Source organism: Humulus lupulus, chromosome 2, assembly GCF_963169125.1.
Source record: "Humulus lupulus chromosome 2, drHumLupu1.1, whole genome shotgun sequence".
Taxonomy (NCBI): Eukaryota; Viridiplantae; Streptophyta; class Magnoliopsida; order Rosales; family Cannabaceae; genus Humulus; species Humulus lupulus.
The window spans coordinates 167,814,829-167,832,806 of NC_084794.1; positions in this window are offsets into that span (position 1 = coordinate 167,814,829).

A 17,978-nucleotide genomic window follows, 5' to 3' on the forward strand; every position below is an offset into this window, starting at 1 on the left:
TACCTTTGGAAGGATAGGGCATTCTTACAGAGTTTCAGGATGTGTCTGCTGAACCCAAACAACTACCACCACATCGGCAAACCGATCACAGAATCTTCTTGCAGCCGAGATCGAAACCAGTCAATGTGAGGCCATATCGTTATCCTTATTTTCAGAAGGATATTATTGAGCAATTAGTTCAAGATATGGAACATTATGGGTTTGTTCAAACAAGTAACAACCCCTATTCTTCGTCGGTATTGTTAGTGAAAAAGAAGGACGGGTCGTGGCGTTTTTTGTGTTGACTATCGCGCATTGAATGACATCACTGTAACGACCCGGATTTGCTAATCGGGCTTAGGGCCTTGATTAGTGCGCCTGGAGGGAAATAAATGATTTGATATGCTAATGCGTGGATTTATGTGAATATATGATAATGATGCATGTTTAATTGAGTTAAATGTTCAAATTCTTCCGAAAGGAAGAAAATATGATGCGAGGACCTGATCCACCAACTATCTGAAATGTTGGCAAACAGGGCCATAGTAGTGACCAACACTACCTTTTCCTGATCATCATGGCTTTTTCCCTTTGCCCTTCTTTTATGGGCACTCAAAACTCAAGTTACCTTTCTTCTTGCAGGACCAACACTCTATGTTTTTCAGGTCCTTCTGCACTCACTTTGTGCTTTTTCTTCTTTTGAAACATATTCTTTTGTGCAGCATTAGTCTTTTCAGAAGGTTGCTCATCCAGCCCAGCGGATCCATTGTTTATGCGGCAGTGCGATGCAGCTGAAAAACGTAAGACCCTTTTTATTAGTAAGGTATAGGTTGGGGAAAACTCCAAAACTAGGGTTCCAAAAAGAAAAAGCTTACCTTATATTAAATAGTTGTTTTAGAAAGGGGCACCCCTACCTAAAAGCTAGCGCGCAACTTTCCGCCCTCTCAAATCCCATTTTTTGATCGACAGGTCGGGTGAATTCTAAGGTTCCTTATTCCGGTTGTAAAGCGGAAGAAGAGGGAGAATGGGCACAGCCCCACCAGCAGCCTGCGTTTTCGACCCGAAAGGAATTGAAAATGAAATAAGAATCTATGTTCACTATCTATGGAGTGGAATGACTATCCTTAATCTCCTCTTCCCTATCTCCCCCTTTTTTTTCCTTTCTTTCTCGCCGGCAGGAGAATCCGCTTGTATTGTTTATTATGATTGATCTGTAGTTCAAGGGCACTCTTCCTAATCCGAGCATGTGGGCTCCGTCTTGATATTAGGGGCATAAGTGTGATAAATGTGATAAATGTTATATTTATGTGATATGTCTGTGCAGCACGATCCGAAACAGTCCTGGGGAGCGGTTAGCCTGAGAGTCACAACGAGGTAGAGATTCCGACTCGGGGCGAGTCAAGGGGTAATTTGGGTACTAGGTGTGTTATGGGATTATCGAGACATAAAAATAAATATTTGGAGATATATTTGAAGATAGAATGTCTAGGCGGGAATATTGGGGAAATTTACCATTTTGCCCTCGGGGACGTTTTGGTACCCCGAGCCTTGAGGTAGCCACATAGACTTAAGTGAATAAAACAAAAGGGAAGAATTATTTAGAAGGTTAAGAACTGACACTTACTCTTTTCTTTCAGCTGAGGATAGTTTTATTTCTTTCTCTCTCATTCACTCTCTAAGGCAAATTCAAAGGGAAACTTTGGGAATAAACTTGAAGGTCTAAGGAGTTCAGCTGGGATTTAGGGAGCTTGGAGCATAAGGGGGCTGGTTCTAAGGTTTAATTCAGCAAGAGGTAAGCTTTAATTATGGAGGTTATGTTTAGAGTTGCAGCTGGTTGTTAGAGTATGCATGTTAGTAAGTTTGAATTGTTCTTGTGTGATTTAGTTGAGTTTTGGGGTAGATTTTAATGGGTTTTGATGTTGTTACTGAGTTATTATTGAGCTGGAGTATATGTGTTAAATATATGGGTTTGATAGACGAGTTTTGGGTGAATTGGCTTGAGGAAAGGTGTGGAAAATGGTGAGAAAATCTGGGTTCGGTGATGAGGGCCGCGACCCTAGGATGTGCGCGTCGCAGCCCGTGTGCGCGCGCAGTCGAGGGTGGCCGAGAAGTTCATGCGCGCCGTGGCGCTTGGTGCGCATGCCGTGGCCCGTGTGTGTTGCAGGGGTGTGCTAGCCTCTGTTTTGAGGCTAGCCGCGACTCTTGGGGGTGGGGCCACGGCCCTTAGTGCCAGTTTGGGTTTTTAAGGGTATTTAGGCTTGGGAACTCAATGGGTAAGGCTCGGGATGGAATTTATCACCCGGATTGATAGAATTCAAGGTCCCGGAGGTTAGGGTTATGGTTTGGAGTTACTTATGGGATTAAAGTTTAATGGATGGATATTGTTATTATGTTGTGACTAGGGATTCGGGGAGGCTCAAGTTAGAGGACTGTGCTCGGGGCATCGGTGCTCAGGAAGCTCGGAACTCAGGTAAGAAAACCCTTGTTCCCATAGAGCTTGTGTGCAGGGCTGAGCCCAATGTGTTTGAATAGAACTGATATGCAGGGTTAAGCCCAATATGTTAGAACTGCGGGGCATAGCCCTTTATCTGATTTTGTTAGAATTCTATGTTTGCTTACTATGTATGTTAACCTGTGAATGGTCGGCGAGGGGCCGGGAACGGCGTTGGGCATGTTGAGTGCAAGGCCAAGAAGGGAAAGGGGCTGGGAGCAGCGTTGAGCACGTGGAGTGCGAGTTGCCAGGGCGAGTCCCTAAAAGGATACCTGGGATATCCTCACGGCGTGGTCCGCGAACCCAGGGCTTGGTAAACGCCTGGGACGGCTAGGCCGTATGTTTTTAGCCCACTGGTGGCCTATTTATATGCTTGTTGTATGTGTTGCATATGTTATCTGGTTATGGGTTTTCTTGCTGGGCTTCGGCTCACAAATGCTCTGTGGTGCAGGTAAGGGTAAAGAGAAGATCAACCAACCATGAGTACAGCAGGCGTGAGGCGGCGTGTACATGTTTGGCCAGCCTGGCTGCCACAGCCAGAGGATTTTTGGAGATGCTTGTAAATGAACTTAGATTTTGTCGTTTAGCCAACTTGGTTTTATTTTTATGTTGTAAATATTTCTAAACTATATTTTGGGATCCCAAGTGTCAACTTTTATGATTTTCAATGTTATGGAGTAAATTCTAAATTCTTCCTCTGTTTATGGTTTAATTACACTGTTTGACTTAAAACCTCGATTAGTGAGTTATAAGCATGTTTTTAAACTCACCTGTAACGGCTCTAAGGAAGTAGCGCGTTACAACTTGGTATCAGAGCGAGCCAAGGTTATTTGTTCTAGAGATTGACCGAACATGTACACACGCAGTCAGTGACAAGCTTAACTCAGGGTTGGTTGGTAAGATTGGTTTATATGTCTGAATATGTGTTTGAATGGCCTGTTTATTTTATATAGAGCATGATGAATGAGTTAAGATATGCATGATGCTAGGGCATGGCCCGTTGTGTGTTATATGTTATATGAGATTATTGTGGATGACTGGTGTGTTTGGGAGGTGGTTTTTGGATGTTGTTATCATGCCTGATGAGCGGCATCGTTGGTTGCAGGCATATTTGTTGAGATGCCTCGACAATCAGCTAGACTCCGCGGCAGTAGGGCCGAGGATGATAACCAGGGTCAGGACCCTCCACCTGCCCCACAGAACTGGCAAGAGATGTTTGCAGAGATGGAAGCGAGACTGCAGCGAACAGAGGAAGAGTTGCGATAGATGAGGCAACAGGCCCCGCCTCAGGTTACTGGGCTGCCAGTGCAGCAGGTTGCAGCGCCAGTGCCAGTTCAGTCTGCTTTGGAGAATAAGTGGGAACCTTTGTATGAGAGGTTCAGGAAGCAGCATCCTCCCACCTTCGAGGGTGGATCAGACCCACTGCGGGCCGAGCGGTGGATGAATATGATTGCCTCAATTCTGGATTTTATGAGAGTTCAGGGGAACGAGAGGGTAGCCTGTGCTAGCTACATGTTCAGAGAGGATGCCCGCATCTGGTGGGACGTGGTGGTTCAGAGAAGAGATGTATCAGTTATGACCTGGGAGGAATTCATAAACTTGTTTAATGAGAAGTACTACAGTGTGGCAGTACGAGCTACGAAGGTTGATGAGTTTATCAACTTGACTCAGAATCGATTGACAGTGACAGAGTATGCAATAAAGTTTGATAGATTGGCGAAGTTTGCGCCAGATCTAGTGCTAACAGATGCGGCCAGGAGGGATAGGTTCGTGCGGGGACTGAACGTTATGATCGCCCGCGATGTGAATATTACCTTGGATCCAGAAACTACCACTTATGGCCAAGCGGTAGACAAGGCCCTTACTGCTGAGAGGGCCGAAGACCAGATTTGGAAGGATAGCGCTGTTAGGCACGATGCTAGGAGGACAGTGCCTCCTTTTTTTGGGTTCAGTCGTGGCGGTGGTTCTAGTGAGTAGAAGAGGAAGGCCCCAGATTCCTTTGTTCCTCCCAGCTCAGACAGGAGGGCACGGGGTGCTTCTACTGGCCGTCAAGGTGGCAGTGATAACTGGAGGAGTTTTCCTATGTGTCTGCGGTGCAGGCATCGACACCAGGGTGAGTGCAGGATCAGGGCCTGCTTTGTTTGTGGGAGCGCCAGCCATCTGAAGAAGGATTGCCCTCAAGTTAAGAAGGGGGAGCAGAAGTCGAGTGACAGTCTTGCTCCTGCCAGGGTATTCACTTTAACACAGACTGAGGCGAAGGCTAGCCCCTCAGTTGTGACAGGTCAGATCTCTAGTGCTGGTTCTTTCTATATTACATTGTTTGATTCAGGGGCTACCCATTCATTTGTATCTGCTAGGGTGATAGATTAGCTTTGTAGACCTAGTGGTGTGTATGCTAGGGGATTTTAGACTTTGTTGCCAACAGGAGAATTGGTAGTCTCTAGGAAGTGGATTAGAGCATTACCAGTAGAGGTAGATGGTGGGGAGCTGTCTATTGATTTGATTGAGCTGGAGATGGATGACTTTGACATGATTCTAGGAATGGATTGGTTATCCAAGTATGGGGCAACGATTGACTGCAAGCGCAGAATGGTGACTTTTGAACCAGAAGGGGAGGTACCCTTTGTGTTTGTGGGGTCAACTAATGGACCGCGTGTACCAATGATTTCAGCCTTAAGGGCTAGGGACCTGATGCAGGAAGGTTGCATAGGATTCCTAGCAAGCGTTGTGGATACTTCTAGGGTGGTGTCGATTGTACCGGGTGAGACTAGATTGGTGTGTGAGTTCCCAGATTTGTTTCCAGCGAATCTGCCGGGGTTGCTGCCGCAGCGGGAGATTGACTTTGTTATAGAATTGGTACCAGGAGTGGAGCCAGTATCTAGGACACCTTATAGAATGGCTCCGGCGGAGCTAAAGGAGTTGAAGATTCAGTTGCATGAGTTACTTGATTTGGGGTTCATCAGACCGAGTTTCTCGCCATGGGGTGCTCCAGTGTTGTTCGTTAAGAAGAAGGATGGGTCCCTTAGGATGCGTATTGATTATAGGGAGCTGAACAAGTTAACCATTAAGAACAAGTATCCACTGCCTAGGATCGACAATTTATTTGATCAGCTACAGGGAAGAACAGTGTTTTCCAAAATAGATCTCCGGTCAGGTTACCATCTGCTAAGGATTAAAGAGGAGGACATACCAAAGACCGCTTTTCGGACGAGGTATGGACACTATGAATTTCTGGTTATGTCCTTTGGATTAACCAATGCCCCAGCAGCTTTCATGGACATGATGAATAGGGTTTTCAAGGATTATCTAAACAAGTTTGTGATAGTATTCATCGACGACATTCTAGTGTACTCCCAGTCAGAGGCAGAGCATGAGCAACATTTGCGGTTGGTTCTACAACAGTTGAGAGAGCGTAAGTTATATGCTAAGTTCAATAAGTGTGAGTTCTGGTTGCCACAAGTTACATTTCTGGGCCATATCGTCAGTAAGGAGGGGATTCAGGTTGACCCAAGTAAGATTGAGGCGGTTAGATATTGACCTAGACCGAGCAATGTTCCTGAAGTGAGAAGCTTTCTGGGATTAGCAGGGTATTATTGGCGATTTGTTGAGGGGTTCTCCAAAATAGCTACACCACTGACAGAACTGACAAAGAAGAAGACAAGGTATGTCTGGACGGATAGGTGTGAGAACAATTTTAAGGAACTGAAGCGGCGATTGATTATTGCGCCAATGTTAAGCTTGCCGACAAAGAATGAAAAGTTTGTGGTCTACTGTGATGCATCTAGGCAGGGTTTGGGGTGCGTGTTGATGCAAGCTGGTAAGGTGATAGCCTATGCATCGAGACAGTTGAAGGAATATGAGCAGAGATATCCTACGCATGACCTGGAGTTGGCAGCGGTGGTGTTTGCGCTTAAGATTTGGAGGCATTATCTTTATGGTGAGAAGTGCGAGATATACACCGACCATAAGAGCCTAAAGTATTTCTTTACACAGAAGGACCTGAATATGCGCCAGAGACGATGGCTGGAGTTGGTTAAGGATTATGATTGTGATATCCTTTATCATCCTGGGAAGGCTAATGTAGTGGTTGATGCATTGATTCGGAAGGGCCTAGGGCAGTTGTTTAGCTCAAGGTAGACACCTGATAAGTTAGCTGAGGAGATGACCAGAGCAGGTATAGAGTTGATGGTTGGTCAGTTGGCCAACATCACTCTTCATTCTACACTCCTTGAGAGGATCAAGGAAGTGCAGGGGAAAGATTCCCCGCTGCGAGGTCATAGGGAGAGTGCCTTAGTTGGAGCGACTAAGGACTTTTCCATCTCAGAGATGGGGTTACTGAAGTACAAGGGTCAGATCTGTGTTACGATGGATTCTGATATCCGGCGAGAGATCTTGGATGAATCGCATACCATTCCCTATTCTTTGCACTCGGGTACGACGAAGATGTACCAGGACTTGAAAACTCTGTATTGGTGGTCGGGCATGAAGAGGGATGTGGTGGATTATGTGGTTAAGTGCTTAACTTGTCAGCAGGTTAAGGCTGAGCACCAGAGGCCAGCGGGGTTGTTGCAGCCTTTGGGGATCCCAGAGTGGAAGTGGGAAGATGTTACCATGGACTTCGTTGTTGGCTTACCGAGAACTGTGGGTCAGCATGACTCAGTGTGGATGATTGTGGATAGGTATACCAAGTCCGCCCACTTTTTACCTGTTAAGACAACTTATATTGTGGAGCAGTACGCAGAGTTGTATGTGAAGGAAATAGTTCGACTTCATGGGGCTCCGATGTCAATTGTGTCGGACAGAGACCCCACCTTCACTTCCAAGTTTTGGGAGAGTCTGCAGAAAGCTATGGGCACGTAGTTATGGTTTAGTACCGCTTATCATCCTCAGACAGATGGGCAGTCTGAGAGGACGATTCAGATATTGGAGGATCTGCTGCGAGCCTGTGTGCTTGATTTTGGGGGATCGTGGAGTAAGTATCTCCCTTTGATTGAGTTCTCATACAACAACAGTTTTCAGGCGACCATTGGTGTGGCTCCGTACGAGATGCTTTATGGAAGGAAGTGTAGATCACCTATCCATTGGGATGAGACAGGTGAGAGGAGGTATCTGGGTCCAGAGATGGTTCAGAGGACCAATGAGGCAATTGAGAAGATTAGAGCGCGTATGGTCGCCTCCCAGAGTCGACAGAAAAGTTATTCAGACCTGAAACGCAGGAGCGTGGAGTTTCAGGTTAGTGATCATGTGTTCCTTAGGGTTTCACCCATGAGGGGTGTGAAACGATTTGGTGTTCGGGGCAAGTTGAGCCCCAGGTTTGTTGGCCCCTTTGAGATTCTAGAACGAGTTAGTGAGGTAACTTACAGATTAGCGATGCCTCCAGCTTTATCAGGGGTTCGTGATGTTTTCCATGTATCCATGCTCTGGAAGTATATGTCAGATTCGACGCATGTTCTAAGTTTTGAGAATCGGGAGCTTGATCAGGATTTTTCCTATGAGGAGAAGCCGGTGTAGATTCTTGATCGAAAAGATAAATTCTTGCGGAGCAAGACTATCGCCTTGTTGAAAGTGCTGTGGAGAAACAACAAGGTTGAGGAGGCGACGTGGGCACTTGAGACAGAGATGAGGGAGAGGTAACCCGAGTTGTTCAGGTAATTTCGAGGACGAAATTTCCGTAAGGAGGGGATAATTGTAATGACCCGAATTTGCTAATCGGGCTTTGGGCCTTGATTAGTGCGCCTGAAGAGCAATAAATGATTTGATATTCTAATACGTGGATTTATGTGAATATATGATAATGATGCATGTTTAATTGAGTTAAATGTGTATGTGGGCCCCGTCTGGATATTAGGGGCATAAGTGTGATAAATGTTATATTTATGTGATATGTCTGTGCAGCACGATCCGAGACAGTCCTGAGGAGCGGTTAGCCTGAGAGTCACAACGGGGTAGAGATTCCGACTCGGGGCGAGTCGAGGAGTAATTTGGGTACTAGGTGTTATGGGATTATCGAGACATAAAAATAAATATTTGGAGATATATTTGAAGATAGAATGTCTAGGCGGGAATATTGGGGAAATTTACCATTTTGCCCTCGGGGATGTTTTGGTACCCTGAGCCTTGAGGTAGCCACATAGACTTAAGTGAATAAAACAAAAGGGAAGAATTATTTAGAAGGTTAAGAACCGACACTTACTCTTTTCTTTCAGCTGAGGATAGTTTTATTTCTTTCTCTCTCATTCACTCTCTAAGGCAAATTCAAAGGGAAACTTTGGGAATAAACTTGAAGGTCTAAGGAGTTCAGCTGGGATTTAGGGAGCTTGGAGCATAAGGGGGCTGGTTCTAAGGTTTAATTCAGCAAGAGGTAAGCTTTAATTATGGAGTTTATGTTTAGAGTTGCAGCTGGTTGTTAGAGTATGCATGTTAGTAAGTTTGAATTGTTCTTGTGTGATTTAGTTGAGTTTTGGGGTAGATTTTAATGGGTTTTGATGTTGTTACTGAGTTATTATTGAGCTGGAGTATATGTGTTAAATATCTGGGTTTGATAGATGAGTTTTGGGTGAATTGGCTTGAGGAAAGGTGTGGAAAAATGGTGAGAAAATCTGGGTTCGGTGATGAGGGCCGCGGCGCGCACATGTGCGCGCACGGCCGAGGGTGACTGAGAAGTTCATGCGCGCCGCGGCCCGTGTGTGTTGCAGGGGTGTGCTAGCCTCTGTTTTGAGGCTAGCCGCGACTCTTGGGGGTGGGGCCGCAGCCCTTAGTGCCAGTTTGGGTTTTTAAGGGTATTTAGGCTTGGGAACTCAATGGGTAAGGCTCGGGATGGAATTTATCACCCGGATTGATAGAATTCAAGGTCCTGGAGGATAGGGTTATGGTTCAGAGTTACTTATGGGATTAGAATTTAATGGATGGATATTGTTATTATGTTGTGACTAGGGATTCGGGGAGGCTCAAGTTAGAGGACTGTGCTCGGGGCATCGGTGCTCAGGAAGCTCAGAACTCAGGTAAGAAAGCCCTTGTTCCCATAGAGCTTGTGTGCAGGGCTAAGCCCAATGTGTTTGAATAGAATTGATATGCAGGGCTAAGCCCAATATGTTAGAACTGTGGAGCATAGCCCTTTATCTAATTTTGTTAGAATTATGTGTTTGCTTACTATGTATGTTAACCTGTGAATGGTCGGCGAGGGACTGGGAATGGCGTTGTGCACGTTGAGTGCAAGGCTGAGAAGGGCAAGGGTCTAGGAGCAGCGTTGAGCACGTGGAGTGCGAGTTGCCAGGGCGAGTCCCTAAAAGGATACCTGGGATATCCTCACGGCGTGGTCCGCGAATCCAGGGCTTGGTAAACACCTGGGACGGCTAGGCCGTATGTGTTTAGCCCACTGGTGGCCTGTTTATATGCTTGTTGTATGTGTTGCATATGTTATTTATTTATGGGTTTTCTTGCTGGGCTTTGGCTCACAGATGCTCTGTGGTGCAGGTAAGGGTAAAGAGAAGATCAACCAACCATGAGTATAGCAGGCATGAGGCGGCGTGTACATGTTTGGCCAGCCTGGCTGCCACAGCCTGCCACAGCCACAGCCTGGCTGGTTCTAAGGTTTAATTCAGTAAGAGATAAGCTTTAATTATGGAGGTTATGTTTAGAGTTGCAGCTGGTTGTTAGAGAATGCATGTTAGTAAGTTTGAATTGTTCTTGTGTGATTTAGTTGAGTTTTGGGGTAGATTTTAATGGGTTTTGATGTTGTTACTGAGTTATTATTGAGTTGGAGTATATGTGTTAAATATCTGGGTTTGATAGATGAGTTTTGGGTGAATTAGCTTGAGGAAAGGTGTGGAAAAATGGTGAGAAAATCTGGGTTCGGTGATGAGGGCCGCAACCCTAGGATGGGCGCGCTGCGGCTCGTATGCGCGCGCGGCCGAAGATGGCCGAGAAGTTCATGTGCGCCGTGGCCCGTGTGTGTTGCAGGGGTGTACTAGCCTCTGTTTTGAGGCTAGCCGCGGCTCTTGGGGGTGGGGTCGTGGCCCTTAGTGCCAGTTTGGGTTTTTAAGGTTATTTAGGCTTGGGAACTCAATGGGTAAGGGTCGGGATGGAATTTATCACCCGAATTGATAGAATTCAAGGTCCCGGAGGTTAGGGATATGGTTCGGAGTTACTTATGGGATTACAATTTAATGGATGGATATTGTTATTATGTTGTGACTAGGGATTCGGGGAGGCTCAAGTTAGAGGACTGTGCTCGGGGCATCGGTTCTCAGGAAGCTCGGAACTCAGGTAAGAAAACCCTTGTTCCCATAGAGCTTGTGTGCAGGGCTGAGCCCAATGTGTTTGAATAGAACTGATATGTAGGGCTAAGCCCAATATGTTAGAACTGCGGGGCATAGCCCTTTATCTGATTTTGTTAGAATTTTGTGTTTGCTTACTATGTAAGTTAACCTGTGAATGGTCGGCGAGGGGCCGAGAACGGCGTTGGGCACGTTGAGTGCAAGGCCGAGAATGGCAAGGGGCCGGGAGCAGCGTTGTGCACGTGGAGTGCGAGTTGCCAGGGCGAGTCCTTAAAAGGATACCTGGGATATCCTCACAGCGTGGTCCGCGAACCCAGGGCTTGGTAAACGCCTGGGACGGCTAGGCCGTATGTGTTTATCCCACTGGTGGCCTGTTTATATGCTTGTTGTATGTGTTGGATATGTTATCTGTTTATGGGTTTTCTTGCTGGGCTTCGGCTCACAGATGCTCTGTTGTGCAGGTAAGGGTAAAGAGAAGATCAACCAACCATGAGTACAGCAGGCGTGAGGCGGCGTGTACATGTTTGGCCAGCCTGGCTGCCACAGCCTGCCACAACCACAGCCTGGCTGGTTCTAAGGTTTAATTCAGCAAGAGGTAAGCTTTAATTATGGAGGTTATGTTTAGAGTTGCAGCTGGTTGTTAGAGTATGCATGTTAGTAAGTTTGAATTGTTCTTGTGTGATTTAGTTGAGTTTTAGGGTAGATTTTAATGGGTTTTGATGTTGTTACTGAGTTGTTATTGAGCTTGAGTATATGTGTTAAATATCTGGGTTTGATAGATGAGTTTTGGGTGAATTGGCTTGAGGAAAGGTTTGGAAAAATGGTGAGAAAATCTGGGTTCGGTGATGAGGGCCGCGGCCCATGTGCGCGCGCAGCCGAGGGTGGCCGAGTAGTTCATGCGCGCCGTGGCCCGTGTGTGTTGCAGGGTTGTGCTAGCCTCTGTTTTGAGGCTAGCCGCGACTCTTGGGGGTGGGGCCACGGCCCTTAGTGCCAATTTGGGTTTTTAAGGGTGTTTAGGCTTGGACTCAATGGGTAAGGCTCGGGATGGAATTTATCGCCCGGATTGATAGAATTCAAGGTCCCGGAGGTTAGGGTTATGGTTCGGAGTTACTTATGGGATTAGAATTTAATGGATGGATATTATTATTATGTTGTGACTAGGGATTCGGGGAGGCTCAAGTTAGAGGACTGTGCTCGGGGCATCGGTGCTCAGGAAGCTCGTAACTCAGGTAATAAGACCCTTGTTCCCATAGAGCTTGTGTGCAGGGCTGAGCCCAATGTGTTTGAATAGAATTGATATGTTGGGCTAAGCCCAATATGTTAGAACTGCGGGGCATAGCCCTTCATCTGATTTTGTTAGAATTATGTGTTTGCTTACTATGTATGTTAACCTGTGAATTGTCGGCGAGGGGCCGGGAACGGCGTTGGGCACGTTGAGTGCAAGGCCGAGAAGGGCAAGGGGCTGGGAGCAGCGTTGAGCACGTGGAGTGCGAGTTGCCAGGGCGAGTCCTTAAAAGGATACCTGGGATATCCTCACGGCGTGGTCCGCGAACCCAGGGCTTGGTAAACACCTGGGACGGCTAGGCCATATGTGTTTAGCCCACTGGTGGCCTATTTATATGCTTGTTGTATGTGTTGCATATGTTATCTGTTTATGGGTTTTCTTGCTGGGCTTCGGCTCACAGATGCTCTGTGGTGCAGGTAAGGGTAAAGAGAAGATCAACCAACCATGAGTACAGCAGGCGTGAGGCGGCGTGTACATGTTTGGCCAGCCTGGCTGCCACAGCCAGAGGATTTTGGGAGATGCTTGTAAATGAACTTAGATTTTGTCGTTTAGCCAACTTGGTTCTATTTTTATGTTGTAAATATTTCTAAACTGTATTTTGGGATCCCAGGTGTCAACTTTTATGATTTTCAATGTTATGGAGTAAATTCTAAATTTTTCCTCTATTTATGGTTTAATTACATTGTTTGACTTAAAACCTCGATTAGCGAGTTATAAGCACGTTTATAAACTCACGTGTAACGGCTCTGAGGAAGTAGGGCGTTACAATCACCATCAAGGATCGCTTTCCCATTACCACCATCGATGAGTTGCTAGATGAGCTGGGTGGAGCAACGGTGTTTTCTAAGTTGGATCTTTGGGCGGGTTATTATCAAATCCAAATGGACCCTCGAGACATTCACAAAACAACATTTCACACTCACAAAGGCCATTACGAATTTTGAGTGATGCCATTTGGTCTTACTAATGCCCCCTCTACATTTAAGCTACTATGAATTAGGTATTCAAACCACTATTGCGCCACTATGTCCTTGTTTTCTTTGATGATATTTTGATTTACAGTAGAACTTTGGAGGATCATGGCCACCATTTGAGGCGAGTACTACAGCTGCTACGGGACCATTGTTTTTACGCTAAAGGCAGCAAATGCAAATTCTTTCATTCAACTATTGAATACTTGGGGCACTTAGTTTCTTCACAGGGGGTTCGGGCAGACCCTTCTGAAATTGTTGCAATGGTTGAATGGCTTCATCCGCGTAATCTCAAGAAATTAAGGGGATTCTTGGGCTTAATGGGATACTATCGTCGATTTTTAGCTCACTATGCCACCATTGCCGCTCCTCTCACGGAGTTATTGAAGAAGGACAATTCCGCTTGGACCGAACAAGCTTTGGCAGCTTTCCATCAGCTCAAACGAGCAATGACCGAGACCCCAGTTCTTATTTTACCAGATTTTTCTAAGCTTTTTGTCATTGAATCTGATGCATCCAATGTGGGAATCGGTGTAGTCCTCATGCAATATGGTCACCCTATTGCTTTTTTCAACAAGAAATTAGGACCCAAGTTCGTGGGAACTTCAGCATATCTTAGAGAATTAAGGGCTACTGTAGAATCAGTTACCAAATGGCACCAATATTTGTTGGGACGCCACTTTGTTATTTGAACGGATCACAAGAGTTTGAAAGAGTTACTTACTCAAGTGATTCAAACCCCTGAACAACAGCATTTTCTCAGAAAGCTAATCGGATTCCATTTTTCAATCGAATATAAAGTAAGAAAAGCTAATTCAACAGCTGATGCATTATCCAGACAACATGAAGGATTGTTTTCCCTACTTACTGCTACTATTACTTCAGCTTGTTTTGATTTTTTGGAAGAATTAAGAAGAGAAAATACCACCTGTCCGGAATTACGTCGCCTCCATGCTCAGTTAGCAGATCACACACTCAATAGTTCGGACTACTCAATACGAGATGGGTTATTATACTACAAGCAGCACCTCCGAGTGAGTACCCATTCTAATCTCAAGCAGCAGCTTATGAAGGAATTCCATGAGACTCCAGTGGGCGGACATGCTGGTTCGGAGCGCACATTCTTACTGTTGAGCGCCAATTTTTTTGGGCCAAGTATGAAAACTGAGGTGTGAAAATTCATGCAAGCGTGTGTGATCTGTCAAACAGTGAAATACTCACCTGTTGCCCCCTATGGGTTGCTGCAACCACTGGAACTTCCAGAATGCGTTTGGGAGGATCTAGCCATGGATTTTATTGTGGGGTTACCAAACTCTTTTGGGGTCACTAACATCTTGGTGGTGGTGGATCGCTTTACCAAATATGCTCATTTTGGGGCCCTGTCAAATCTGTATTCGCCCACCAAGGTTGCTGAACTCTTTTCTCATATGGTGATACGTTTACATGGCATGCCAAGGTCTATTGTGTCAGATCGCGACCCGATTTTTACTAGTGCATTTTGGAAAAAAATATTCGAGTTAATGGGTACTACATTGAAAATGAGCTCTTCATACCATCCTCAAACAGATGGTCAAACGGAAGTGACTAATCGCTATTTGGAACAATACCTTCGGGCATTCACAACTGAAAATCCTAAGCAATGGAGTAAGTTTCTATCTTGGGCTGAATACCATTATAATACTAGTTAGCACTCAGCTATTGGTATGAACCCTTTTCATGCTATCTATGGGCGAACTCCTCCAACTATTCCTTCTTACACTCGAGGTACCACAACCATTCAAGTTGTCGAAGAAGACTTGCTAACCAGAGATGTCATCCTTCAGCAACTGAAGAAAAATCTGCTACAAGCTCAAAATCGTATGAGACAACAAGCTAATAAGAAGCGTCGGGATATTGAGTTCAAACTTGGCAATTTGGTATTAGTTAAGCTACAGCCATATCGACAAGCAACAATGGCTAAGCGTACCCTAAGCTCTGCAGAAGGTACTTTGGTCTTTTTCCAATCAAAGCTAGAGTGGGTCCCGTTGCCTACACCCTCGAATTACCACCAGATAGTCGCATTCACCCGACCTTCCATGTCTCTTTGCTTAAACCATTTTATGGTAGTGCTCCACCTACTTGTTACCCACTCCCTGATCTTGCTATCAACAATAAACCTGTCATGGTTCCTCAAGCCATCTTAGCTACTCACCTCCATCACAGCAAACCAAAAGTGTTGGTCCAGTGGTCTTTGAGTGCTCCGAAAGATGCGACTTAGGAAGACTTTCCAGAATTCTGCCAACTTTATGACCTTACCAACCTTGAGGACAAGGTCGTTTTCAAGTAGGGGAGTAGTGTTAGCCCAACCCAAATGGCAGGCCCAATAGCTTTGGACCCAAGAGAGATTCAAGTGAAGGTTAAAGGTTGGATAGAGGATGCTACCCAAAAGGAAGAACCAACCCCTTCATCTGAGAAAGAAGACAGCAACAAGGAAGATAACCAAACCAGGGATGGCGAGAGAGTGTGTGCACATGGAACTCGTGTGCGCGTGAGACCCCGATGGCTCCAGGAGTTTGTTACGATGGAGCGATGCTGAGTTGTGGCTGGAGATTGATACTTTCTGTTATTTTTCTTTATCTTCCTAACTGCTTGATATAAATCGACAGTTTGTAATTAGAAAAAGGATGTTGAATGAAATAGCAAGAGATTGCTTGGGAGACTGGCCTTGTCTCGAAGAAGGCTCTCTACTATCAGATTGCATTTTCTCCCGAGAGCCAGGTGGAGTAACAAAAATTCTACCATTTGTTTTTTTTTTATATAAAACTATTTGTTTATTTTACACGAATGGAATAACTGGGACTCCATTAACCGAGTGGGGCCTACATATATTAAATTAATATTTTTATTATTATTTTGAATTACCACATTACAAATTACCCAGAATCCGGCGAAACAGAGTTCACCACTCTAGCACTGTCCACAATCCATGGTGGATGAATCAATTTCTTTATAAATTGATTTTTTTTTTTCTATTTTATTTGTAGTAGAGATCATATGCTCTTTTACGGAAAGAAAGAAAAGAAAGTTGGCTAAAATACTATAATACCCAAATTTGATTCAAGAACATAAAAAAATCAAAAGATGTCAAGCTGGTCGTCGTAATACAAACAAATAATAAAATAATAAAACATCCAATTGGCCAAAATCTTGAACAAAAAAATAAATAGAGCAAGGATTGAAGTTTGTATCCAGAGACGGAGGTCACAGTTGGTCCACCACATTTCTAAGAAGATAATTGACTCCTTGAGTCATGGTTGTATATTGATTCGGTATATATAGGATTACAACCTATTTTGGGAATACAACTATACAATTGTTACTTTAATTATACTACTATAATTGTGCATATAATTAAGGGTATATAATATTTACATATTTATATACTAACACACCCCCTCAGTCGGAGCAAGAGGAGGGCGTATGTTCTGACTGGAATGAAATTCATTGAACAGGGGACTAGGAAGTCCTTTGGTGAAGATATCTGCATATTGATAGGTGGAAGGCACATGAAGAACTCGAATGTGCCCGAGAGTAACTTTTTCCCAGACAAAGTGAATATCTATTTCCACATGTTTAGTGCATTGGTGATGGACATGAATATGAGACATATAAATGACACTGATGTTATCACAATAAACAACAAAGGCCTTCTGCAAAGGACAATGAAGCTTGAGAAGGAGGTTGTGGATCCAACAGGACACGGAAACAACATTGGCAACGCTTCGATATTCGCCCTCAGCACTAGAACGAGATAGGGTAGCCTGTCGCTTAGATGACCAGGAAACCAGGTTATCACCCAGAAAAATGCAGTACCCAGAAGTGGATCAACGATTGTTTGGGCACCTTGATGGACCCAAAACGGGTATGTTTTAAAAATTTATACTCGCAAGCGCACAAATCGTATATGGAATATAGTGTTCGTATAAGCACGAGATCGAACCCAAAGGAGTTAGCTAAAATCGAAAAGAAAACTATTTTAAACCAAAATTAATAAATTATAACCTAGCTCCAAAGATTAATGAGAATTTCTAACAATAAAAATAAAATAAAAGATAATAATAAATATATTAAGGACAATATATATCTAAATTAATAATTGTAAACAAGATGGTAAAATAATATTATTAAGGATTAGAATCCACAAAATATAAGTTCAATAATATTTATAAGTACATTGATTCCCAAGTTTTAGTGATAGTTAAAATAAATCAAACTATCATTTTCCAAATAGATGTATAATTTTAAGCACAAATTACTTCTAAAAAAAATAAGATTTTTCTTCACTTTTCAAAATTATAATTTCAAAGTATTTAGTGTGAATCAATCTAATGAAATAACAAATAAATCAATGAACATTATTTATAAGGCAAAACATAATATTTTTGTTCTAAGCATGGATGTGTACAATTTAATGACACATCTTACACAAAGAATATTATGTTTTTGCACTAATGAAGAACAAAGTGTAAATATGTGCTAACAATCCAAAATACATGATATTTAAGATGAAAGAAGATATTTGAAGAAGAAAATCCCATAAACTTTGTTGCACAAAATGGGTAATCAACATACAAAATAAATACTATCTAGTTACATATTGTTTCATCATCACCTTAATAATCTTAAAAAGATTAGAAACTCATAACTAGAATAGAAATTACAAACCAAAAAATTACAAACATAAATAGGAAAATTTGGAGGAGAAACCCCCAAATTTTTCCTCTAAAAACTCATAGGAAAAATGACCAAAAAGAAGAAGCAAAAGATGAAGAGAATTGAGAGGTATTGAAATGTAAAAACTTTGTGTAGTGTAACCTCCCTCCAAAATATGCCATAAATTCACTTATTTATAGCAATAAAAATGGTATTAAAATAATCAATTTAAATTAATTAAATTGATTAAATTAATTGAATTAATTATAATATGACAAATAGGA